This window comes from Aulostomus chinensis, chromosome 1 (assembly GCF_037954235.1).
Source record: "Aulostomus chinensis isolate RoL2024-O1b breed Wild chromosome 1, RoL_Achi_v1.0, whole genome shotgun sequence".
Classification (NCBI taxonomy): Eukaryota; Metazoa; Chordata; class Actinopteri; order Syngnathiformes; family Aulostomidae; genus Aulostomus; species Aulostomus chinensis.
The window spans coordinates 15,923,717-15,935,015 of record NC_141320.1 but is presented as its reverse complement, the minus strand read 5'-3'; the positions used below and the strand labels follow the sequence as shown (position 1 = coordinate 15,935,015).

The 11,299-nt window shown below is 43.4% G+C and overlaps 1 long non-coding RNA gene across 1 annotated transcript; it reads left to right on the top strand.

Annotated features, from left to right (window-relative positions):
* The first annotated feature begins 7,324 nt into the window (after nt 1-7,324).
* Nucleotides 7,325-8,622, top strand: LOC147270533 (uncharacterized). The gene is made up of 3 exons (XR_015111862.1): nt 7,325-7,413; nt 8,267-8,404; nt 8,527-8,622. It is a non-coding gene; the product is annotated as an uncharacterized LOC147270533 (long non-coding RNA).
* Nucleotides 8,623-11,299: the final 2,677 nt, after the last annotated feature.

The following is an 11,299-nucleotide window of genomic DNA, read 5'->3' as shown; positions in this document are numbered from 1 at the left end:
GACTATCCTCAAAATGATGCGACAGTGATGTAATGAGAGTTGCTACAAATGTCCAAATGATGCTTAAGTGATGTAATGAGAGTGGCTACCACCCTAAGAAATGATGCTACAGTGATGTGGTGAGAGTTGCTACGATCCTCAAAATGATGCTACAGTGATGTTATGACAGTTGCTACTAACCTAAGAAATTATACTGACAGTGTTGTGGTGAGAGTTGATAGTAATTTCAAAATAAAGTGAAAGTGGTGTAATGACAGTTGATACTTCCCTAAGAAATGATGCTACAATGATGTAGTGAGGTTTGCTACGAACCGCAAAATGATGCTACAGTGATGCAATGAGAGTTGCTACGAATCTCAAAATGATGCTAGAGTGATGTAATGAGATTTGCTACAAACCTAAGAAATGATGCTACAGTAATGTCGTGAGAGTTGCGACTATCCTCAAAATGATGCGACAATGATGTATTGAGAGTTGCTACGATCCTCAAAATGATGCTACAGTGATGTAGTGAGGTTTGCTACGAACCGCAAAATGATGCTAGAGTGATGTAATGAGAGTTGCTACGAATCTCAAAATGATGCTAGAGTGATGTAACGAGATTTGCTACAAACCTAAGAAATGATGCTACAGTAATGTTGTGAGAGTTGCGACTATCCTCAAAATGATGCGACAATGATGTATTGAGAGTTGCTTCGATCCTCAAAATGATGCTACAGTGATGTTATGACAGTTGCTACTAACCTAAGAAATTATACTGACAGTGTTGTGGTGAGAGTTGATAATAATTTCAAAATCATGCTAAAGTGATGTCATGAGAGTTGCTTCTAACCGAAGAAATGATGCTACAGTGATATAGGCAGAGTTGGTACGATGCTCAAACTGATGCTTCCAGTCATGTAGTGAGAGTTGCGACTAATCTCAAAATGATGGTACAGTGATGTAGTGAGAGTTGCTACGATGCTCAAAATGATGCTTACAGTAATGTTGTGAGAGTTGCTTAAAACCTCAAAATAATGCTACAGTCATGTCCTGAGAGTTGCGACTATCCTCAAAATGATGTTAAGTGATGTAATGAGAGTTGCGACAAACCTAAGAAGTGATGCTACAGTGATGTGGTGAGAGTTGATACTAATTTCAAAATAATGCTAAAGTGGTGTAGTGAGAGTTGCTACGAACCGCAAAATGATGTTACAGTGATGAAATGAGAGTTGCTACTTACTTAAGAAATGATGCTACAGTGAAATGGTGAGAGTTGCTACGAACCTCAAAATGATGGTACAGTGATGTAATGACAGTTGCTAGGAATCTCAAAATGATGCTCCAGTAATGTCGTGAGAGTTGTGACTATCCTCAAAATGATGCGACAGTGATGTAATGAGAGTTGCTACAAATGTCCAAATGATGCTTAAGTGATGTAATGAGAGTGGCTACAAACCTAAGAAATGATGCTACAGTGATGTAATGAGAGTTGCTACAAATGACCAAATGATGCTAGAGTGATGTAATGAGAGTTGCTACAAACCTAAGAAATTATGCTACAGACATGTGCTGAGAGTTGATAGTAATTTCAAAATCACGCTGAAGTGATGTAATGAGAGTTGCTACTTACCTAAGAAATGATGCTACAGTGATGTGGTGAGAGTTGCTACTAATCTCAAAATGATGCTACAGTAATGTCGTGAGAGTTGCGACTATCCTCAAAATGATGCGACAATGATGTAGTGAGAGTTGCTACGATCCTCAAAATGATTCTACAGTGATGTGATGACAGTTGCTACTAACCTAAGAAATTATGCTGACAGTGTTGTGGTGAGAGTTGATTGTAATTTCAAAATCATGCTAAAGCGATGTCATAAGAGTTGCTTCTAACCAAACAAATGATGCTACAGTGATGTGGTGAAAGTTGCTACGAACCTAAAACTGATACTTCCAGTAATGTCGTGAGAGTTGCTACAAACCTCAAAATGATGCTGCAGTGATGTCATGGGAGTTGCTACTAACCTAAGAAATGATGCTACAGTTATATAACAAGAGTTGCTACAAATGTCAAAATGATGCAACAGTGATGTAGTGAGAGTTGATAGTAATTTCAAAATCACGCTAAAGTGATGTCGTGAGAGTTGCTACGATCCTCAAAATGATGGTACAGTGATGTAATGACAGTTGCTAGGAATCTCAAAATGATGCTCCAGTAATGTCGTGAGAGTTGCGACTATCCTCAAAATGATGCGACAGTGATGTAATGAGAGTTGCTACAAATGTCCAAATGATGCTTAAGTGATGTAATGAGAGTGGCTACCACCCTAAGAAATGATGCTACAGTGATGTGGTGAGAGTTGCTACGATCCTCAAAATGATGCTACAGTGATGTTATGACAGTTGCTACAAACCTAAGAAATGATGCTACAGTAATGTCGTGAGAGTTGCGACTATCCTCAAAATGATGCGACAATGATGTATTGAGAGTTGCTACGATCCTCAAAATGATGCTACAGTGATGTAGTGAGGTTTGCTACGAACCGCAAAATGATGCTACAGTGATGTAATGAGAGTTGCTACGAATCTCAAAATGATGCTAGAGTGATGTAACGAGATTTGCTACAAACCTAAGAAATGATGCTACAGTAATGTTGTGAGAGTTGCGACTATCCTCAAAATGATGCGACAATGATGTATTGAGAGTTGCTTCGATCCTCAAAATGATGCTACAGTGATGTGGTGAGAGTTGCTACGATCCTCAAAATGATGCTACAGTGATGTTATGACAGTTGCTACTAACCTAAGAAATTATACTGACAGTGTTGTGGTGAGAGTTGATAATAATTTCAAAATCATGCTAAAGTGATGTCATGAGAGTTGCTTCTAACCGAAGAAATGATGCTACAGTGATATAGGCAGAGTTGGTACGATGCTCAAACTGATGCTTCCAGTCATGTAGTGAGAGTTGCGACTAATCTCAAAATGATGGTACAGTGATGTAGTGAGAGTTGCTACGATGCTCAAAATGATGCTTACAGTAATGTTGTGAGAGTTGCTTAAAACCTCAAAATAATGCTACAGTCATGTCGTGAGAGTTGCGACTATCCTCAAAATGATGTTAAGTGATGTAATGAGAGTTGCGACAAACCTAAGAAGTGATGCTACAGTGATGTGGTGAGAGTTGATACTAATTTCAAAATAATGCTAAAGTGGTGTAGTGAGAGTTGCTACGAACCGCAAAATGATGTTACAGTGATGAAATGAGAGTTGCTACTTACTTAAGAAATGATGCTACAGTGATGTGGTGAGAGTTGCTACTAATCTCAAAATGATGCTAGAGTGATGTAATGACAGTTGCTAGGAATCTCAAAATGATGCTCCAGTAATGTCGTGAGAGTTGATCGTAATTTCAAAATCATGCTAAAGTGATGTCATGAGTTGCTACTTACCTAAGAAATGATGCTACAGTGATGTCATGGGAGTTGCTACTTACTTAAGAAATGATGCAACAGTGATGTGGTGAGAGTTGCTACGAACCTCAAAATGATGGTACAGTGATGTAATGACAGTTGCTAGGAATCTCAAAATGATGCTCCAGTAATGTCGTGAGAGTTGCGACTATCCTCAAAATGATGCGACAGTGATGTAATGGGAGTTGCTACAAATGTCCAAATGATGCTTAAGTGATGTAATGAGAGTTGCTACAAACCTAAGAAATGATGCTACAGTGATGTGGTGAGAGTTGATAGTAATTTCAAAATCATGCTAAAAGATGTAATGAGAGTTGCTACTTACCGAAGAAATGATGCTACAGTGATGTGGTGAGACTTGCTACAAACCTCAAAATGATGTTGAAAGTGATGTAATGAGAGTTGCTACTAACCTAAGAAATGATGCGACAGTGATGTAATGAGAGTTGCTACTAACCTAAGAAATGATGCGACAGTGATGTAATGAGAGTTGCTACTAACCTAAGAAATGATGCGACAGTGATGTAATGAGAGTTGCTACTAACCTAAGAAATGATGCTGACAGTGATGCGATAATTGCGATGAAGCTCATAATGAAACTACAGTGATGTATTAAGAGTTGCTACAAACCTCAAAATGATGTTGAAAGTGATGTCATGAGAGTTGCTACTAACCTAAGAAATGATGCGACAGTGATGTGGTGAGAGTTGCTAGGAATCTAGAAATGATGCAGGGTGACTTTGTGGAAAGTCTTGCACTCCCAACACATTCATTCTCACGAATGCAGTGACAGGTCAGAGCCAAGGGAGCCTCCATGTCCACAGATGTCCACATGGCAGCTGGACTTCCTTTTTCACTCCTTCCCGTTCCTCCTGGTACTTTTTGGCCACCGTTTGTTTGATGGTCTGAAAATGACACCCAGAGTAAATCAATACATTGAAATTAGAGATGAAATAAACTGGAGATATCAAGGACTGCTTTAGATCATTTCCACACAAACCTTTCTGGTTGGCAAACATATGAGGCTCAAGGACCTGAACCAGTTCCCTGAACCCTTCCCTCTCAACAGTGCTGAGGGGCTGGCAGTCCTTCAGGATGAAATTCAGCAGAGCCTCATCCAGCATCTGCTTCCTGGAAGCTGGATGGTTCAAGATGAAGGAGAGAAGAAATGAAGAAGAATTAATGATCAATGAAGCAACTGTGAGTCAGTTGGAGAGTGGCTGTATACCTGAGTTCATCCTGGTGGATCTGGGACTTCATTCTCATGCCTGGCCCCATCATGCCTCAGCACTGAAGAGGTGCTTTTGTTGAGATGAGACGCTTCTGTCCAACAAATGCCACATTCAACCTGCAGAAAAGAACATGAGTACTCAGCTAAAAGTTCCTTTCTTCATGGTGACTGGTGTTCCTTAGTCTGAGACCACCAGGTTTCCAATGAGGTGTATCGGATACGCTGTTGTGTGCCGCTGAAATCCGTCCAATTCCGGCGTTGTTTCCTCATGAAATATGTTTGCCTTAAAGCTCATTAAAGTGTTGAACCACAATATCGTTCACCATAACTGAGTCAACTTCAAGATAACCTACTTCTACATTCCAGTCCCGGCTGCTCCTGTTCTGCTGCAGTCCAGAAAACAACAACCCGATACAATTGGCGCTCCTTCCCACAGCTCCGGCCCGGATCCGCATGGTTCCGCTGACTGACTGTGAGACGCGCTCCCTCCAGAGTGGCACAGCCCGATGGGGGTCCTTATCTGGCACGGGGGCGTAAAACAGGTGCGACTGGAAAGCCTGGTTTATTCTGCGTCGAGGGAACGCGTTGCTCTGCAATACACCGCCAAGCCGCTAGGGGGTGTGGCTTTGTCTTTGTATTGTTTACGGGGCTCTTGTCGGATTCCTTGGTTTTCTTCCGGTCACAGACAACAATTGTTGGCCATTTGTCAGTCTTTGTAGTGCCGCGAAGAGGCGTTGTAGAGGTGGTCGTACTTGAGCACCTCCTCGATAATCCTTTCTTCAGCTTGGTCCATTTTTTCTTGGAGCCTTCACCACAGAAACTTTGAAAATGGCGGTGTTGCTGTGCCGCGACTGAACCGGAAATAACGTTCTGAGCGGACCAATCACAGTACTCGACGATGACGTCACCACGCGTCGACGCTATGCGTAAGCAGGATTTTTTGGAGGCGCGTTTCAGGCTACGGCGGAGGTATGAATACTACGCGACTCAGAAGCATAAATCAGGCTTAAATCAGGCTTTATAGTCCAACAGGTAGTTAGCATGTCAGGGATGAGACACCCTTTTCGTCCAACAGGAAGTTAGCATGTCAGGGATGAGACACCCTGATAGTCCAAAAGGAAGTTAGCATGTCAGGGATGAGACACGCTTATCGTCCAACAGGAAGTTAGCATGTCAGGGATGAGACACGCTTATCGTCCAACAGGAAGTTAACATGTCAGGGATGAGACATGCTTATCGTCCAACAGGAAGTTAGCATGTCAGGGATGAGACACGCTTATCGTCCAACAGGAAGTTAGCATTTCAGGGATGAGACACGCTTATCGTCCAACAGGAAGTTAGCATTTCAGGGATGAGACACGCTTATCGTCCAACAGGAAGTTAGCATGTCAGGGATGAGACACCCTGATAGTCCAACAGGAAGTTAGCATCTCCATGGTTCCCTTGACCAGAAGCCAGTGGGATCGTTCCATTCTGACATCTTGATTGACATTTGTCCTTCTCTTAGCTAAATAGCTGGCAATCATTTGAAAAAAACCTTGATTTGCTTTTTGTATTTTGATCTTCAGCTCATTTGCATACTTTTGTTAAAATTCTCCCCTTTTTGTCTTTTTTTTCTGCTGTTTTGAGCACAAAGTCCACCTGGTGCCTAAAGACCAGTTCAGCATGGACTACGTTGAACCTTCAGTCCGCTGCATCAGCACCCATGGATGGTTCCCCCCTGACAGGAGGATTCTGGTGAGGAACATTAGTGGGACAGCGCTCTTGTAAGAACGGTTCTGATCCACCTTCCCTCCCCCTGTAGCTCCTCCTGTGTCCCCTCAGCGCTCTTGTTAGAACGGTTCTGATCCACCTTCCCTCCCCCTGTAGCTCCTCCTGTGTCCCCTCAGCGCTCTTGTTAGAACGGTTCTGATCCACCTTCCCTCCCCCTGTAGCTCCTCCTTTGTCCCCTCAGCGCTCTTGTTAGAACGGTTCTGATCCACCTTCCCTCCCCCTGTAGCTCCTCCTTTGTCCCCTCAGCGCTCTTGTTAGAACGGTTCTGATCCACCTTCCCTCCCCCTGTAGCTCCACCTGTGTCCCCTCAGCGCTCTTGTTAGAAGGGTTCTGATCCACCTTCCCTCCCTCTGTAGCTCCTCCTGTGTCCCCTCAGCGCTCTTGTGAGAATGGTTCTGATCCACCTTCCCTCCCCCTGTAGCTCCACCTGTGTCCCCTCAGCGCTCTTGTTAGAACGGTTCTGATCCACCTTCCTCCCTCTGTAGCTCCTCCTGTGTCCTCTCAGCGCTCTTGTTAGAACGGTTCTGATCCACCTTCCCTCCCCCTGTAGCTCCTCCTGTGTCCCCTCAGCGCTCTTGTTAGAAGGGTTCTGATCCACCTTCCCTCCCCCTGTAGCTCCACCTGTGTCCCCTCAGCGCTCTTGTTAGAACGGTTCTGATCCACCTTCCCTCCCCCTGTAGCTCCTCCTGTGTCCCCTCAGCGCTCTTGTTAGAACGGTTCTGATCCACCTTCCCTCCTCCTGTAGCTCCTCCTGTGTCCCCTCATGTTTCCAAACTCCCTCCCACTGGCTGGTGCTGAAGGAGGGCCAGAGCTCCTCCTACAGGAGCCCATCCTGGCCTCCCCCGCTGCAGCTCCTCCACTGCCCTCCCACCAGAGAGATGAACCCCCTGGTTCAGAGGTGACAGACCACCTCTGGGAGCAGACAACAGAGACCACATCAGGCTGGACTCCGTGCAGGTACGGAGGCTGACGGCTGCTGAGTGAGTGAGTTTACGACGCTCCCACCACTGCTGCTGGATTGATTTAACACATCTGGAATATTTAGATTTATTCTGGGTCAACATCTGCATCTGTTGAAGTCCTCAGTCTCCATGCAGGTGGTGTTGTTCCAGATAAAAGGTCTCAATAACAGCATCACTCCAGGTGAAACCATTCCAAAGAAGGCTAAGTGGAGCTGGCATATCAGCCTCAATGGAAGCCTGCTGCTGCTGCCAAGCTCTCCATGTCATCATGGAGAAGTTGATTGTTCAACTCAATGTTTTTCCCATTGGGAGGAGATTTGTTGTTCCACCATGAAGTCTTTTCTGGTGATGAGTTTGTGTGTTGTAGTAGCATGAAGATATCTTGTTATCATGATCAACTCCTCTGGCCTGGTGGAAGAACGCTGCTGTGTTTGGATTCAGACGAGTCAAATCTGAACCAGGGACTTGTAGTTTTATCCTCGGTCTCCGGACTCATAAAATGGAGACCGGCCCAGTTTGACACTTTTGAACTCCTCCATGATGTTCAAATCTCATGACTGAGATTCGTGATTGGAAACATCGGCGGTTCAGGAAAGAAAACATGTACCATTGAACATCGCTCTCATCCTTCTACTCAGAACGCTGCGGTGGACTCCACCGTGTCCAGGCTTTGGGCAGATACGTCTTCATCCTCCACCACCACCAGCCGCTCCACCCCACCCACCCTGTGCAGGTCTACATTACCAGGGTCGGATCTGGCAGGGTGGAGGATCTTTGATTCATCTTAGCTTTCCTGCTCCGGCTGTTTGAGAAACATTCAAATGGAGATGGTTGTTTGTGTCTTTCAGGCCACGCCAACGCCTCCTTCTGTCCCCACGCTTACGGCTGCCGAAACGTGCCGGTGTCTGAAAACCAGATCATTGTGGATGTGCCGGACCACCAGGTCCTCCTCACCTGCAGGTTCCTGCAGGCAGAGCCCTGTGGTGGTAGGTTTCCTGCTCCTCTGCTGGACTGATACCCTCTCCCTTTCCCGACACGTATCTGCTGTTTCTACTCTGTGCCTCCTTCTCCTCTGTCAGGCCTGGACTTCTTCCTTCTGTCTCTCCAGGATCACGTCCTGGTGGTGCCTGAGAGCAGCTCCAGCTCCAGCTCCCTGAACCAAGAACCACTGGAGAAATCTGACCACTTCATTAGCAACTGTGGCCTCAACAGCTTTCATGTCAAGTCGGTGTCTCTCAGCCTGAGTTGGTCCATGTTCTGTATCCCTGAATGTTCCAGAGGAACTAAACTGGGCCTGACTGGGACGCTTCTGTCTGCTCAGATTTGGGTTGTGAATGCATTCAGATGTCATTTACAAGCATTGGAACTAAAGACCTGAGCCTCAAGAATATTTAGTTCTTGATTTACTTTCTCTTGCAGGGTTTCACTTTGTGCAAATTTTCTTTTTAAGATCTTTGTTTTTTGTTGTCCTTCCATTTAGCGAGTTTGGCTAATAACCTTTTCCCCACTTAACTAATTTTCCTAAAATGTCTCGCTAACGTTTCCTTTTTCTCTGTCGTCCCTCCTGTCCTTGGTCTCCATTCTGTCTCAGCTCAGCTGTGTCTCTTGGGCTCTCTTCAACAACGGCGCCCTGCCTTGTGCCTGCCATGAGGTTGGAGCTGAGAGTGACACCTGCGAGCCATTTGGTGGTCGGTGCCGCTGCAGGCCCCACGTGATTGGCCGAGACTGCTCCATGTGTGCCGCGGGTTGCTGGGGATTCCCCACTGCAGACGTGAGTGTCAGATTGGATGAATGATGAGTAATAAGGGCTTTTAATGATGAGTGAGAGGACGGACCAAACCAACCTGTCCAACCATCAGAGGACAGTTTGTTGTTCTAGTTTCAGCTCTTTCCACATTACCGCCAGCATCACTTTGAGATTATTAGCAACTATCACTACATTACTATTAGCATCATTTTGGGATCATTAGCAATTCTTACGAAATAACTATCGCATTATTTTTAGGTTCGTAGCAACTCATCCTACATGACTGTCAGCATCACTTTGAGGTTGTTCGAAACACTTACTACATTACTGTCAGCATCACTGAGTTCATTAGCAACTATCACTACATTACTGTTAGCATAATTTTGAGTTTATTAGCAATTCTTCCTACATCACTGTAGCATTATTTTGAGGTTTTTAGTAGCTCTTACTAAATTACTGTCATCATTTTGAGGTTATTAGCAGCTCTTACTAGATTACTGTTAGCATCATTTTGAGGTTATTCAAAAATGTCACTCCGTTACTGTTAGCATCATTTTGAGTTCATTCGCAATTCTTACGCCAGCACTGTCACATCATTTTGAGATCAATAGCAATTCTTCCAACATCACTGTTGCATTATTTTGAGGTTATTAGCAACTCTTACTACATGACTCTCAGCATCATTTTTAGGTTACTCGCAACTTTCACTACATTACTGTTAGCATCATTTTGAGTTCATTAGCAATTCTTACTACATCACTGTCGCATCATTTTGAGATCATTAGCAATTCTTCTGACATCACTGTCAAATTATTTTGAGGTTCGTAGCAACTCTTACTACATTATTGTTGCATTATTTAAAGGTTCGTAGCAACTCTTACTACATTACTGTCAGCATCACTTTGAGTTTATTAGCAACTTTCACTACATTACTGTTAGCATCATTTTGAGTTTATTAGCATTTCTTATGACATCACTGTAGCATGAAATTGACTTCATTAGCAACTCTTACTACATGACTGTCAGCATCACTTTGTAGTTGTTCGAAACACTTACTACATTACTGTTAGCATCACTGAGTTCATTAGAAACTATCACTACATTATTGTTAGCATCATCTTGAGATCATTACCAATTCTTCTGACATCACTGTCGCATTATTTTGAGGTTCGAAGCAACTCTTACTGCTTTACTGTTGCATTTTTTAAGGTTCGTAGGAACCCTTACTACATGACTATCAGCATCACTTTGAGTTAATTAGCAACTATCACTACATTACTGTTAGCATCATTTTGAGGTTAGAAGCAACTCTTACTACATGACTGTAAGCATCACTGAGTTGATTAGCAACTATCACTACATTACTGTTAGCATCATTTTGAGGTTAGAAGCAACACTTACTACATGACTGTAAGCATCACTGAGTTGATTAGCAACTATCACTACATTACTATTAGCATCATTTTGAGTTCATTAGCAATTCTTCCGACATCACTGTCGCAATATTTTGAGGTTCGTAGCAACTTTTATTACATTAATGTCGCATTATTTTTAGGTTCGTAGCAACTCATCCTACATGACTGTCAGCATCACTTTGAGGTTATTCGAAACACTTAGTACATTACTGTAAGCATCACTGAGTTGATGAGCAACTATCACTAGATTACTGTTAGCATCATTTTGAGTTCATTAGCAATTCTTACTACATCACTGTCGCATCATTTTGAGATCATTAGCAATTCTTCCGACATCACTGTCGCATTATTTTGAGGTTCGTAGCAACTGTTACTACATGACTGTCAGCATCACTTTGAGGTTATTCGAAACATTTACTACATTACTGTAAGCATCACTGACTTGATTAGCAACTATCACTACATTACTGTTAGCATCATTTCAAGTTCATGAGCAATTCTTCCGACATCACTGTCGCAATATTTTGAGGTACGTAGCAACTTTTACTAACTTACTGTCGCATTATTATGAGGTTCGTAGCAACTCTTAGGACATGACTGTCAGCATCATTTTGAGGTTATTCGAAACGTTCACTCCATTACTGTTAGCATCATCTTGAGTTCATTAGCAATTCTTCTGACATCACTGTCGCAATATTTTGAGGTTTGTAGCAACTTTT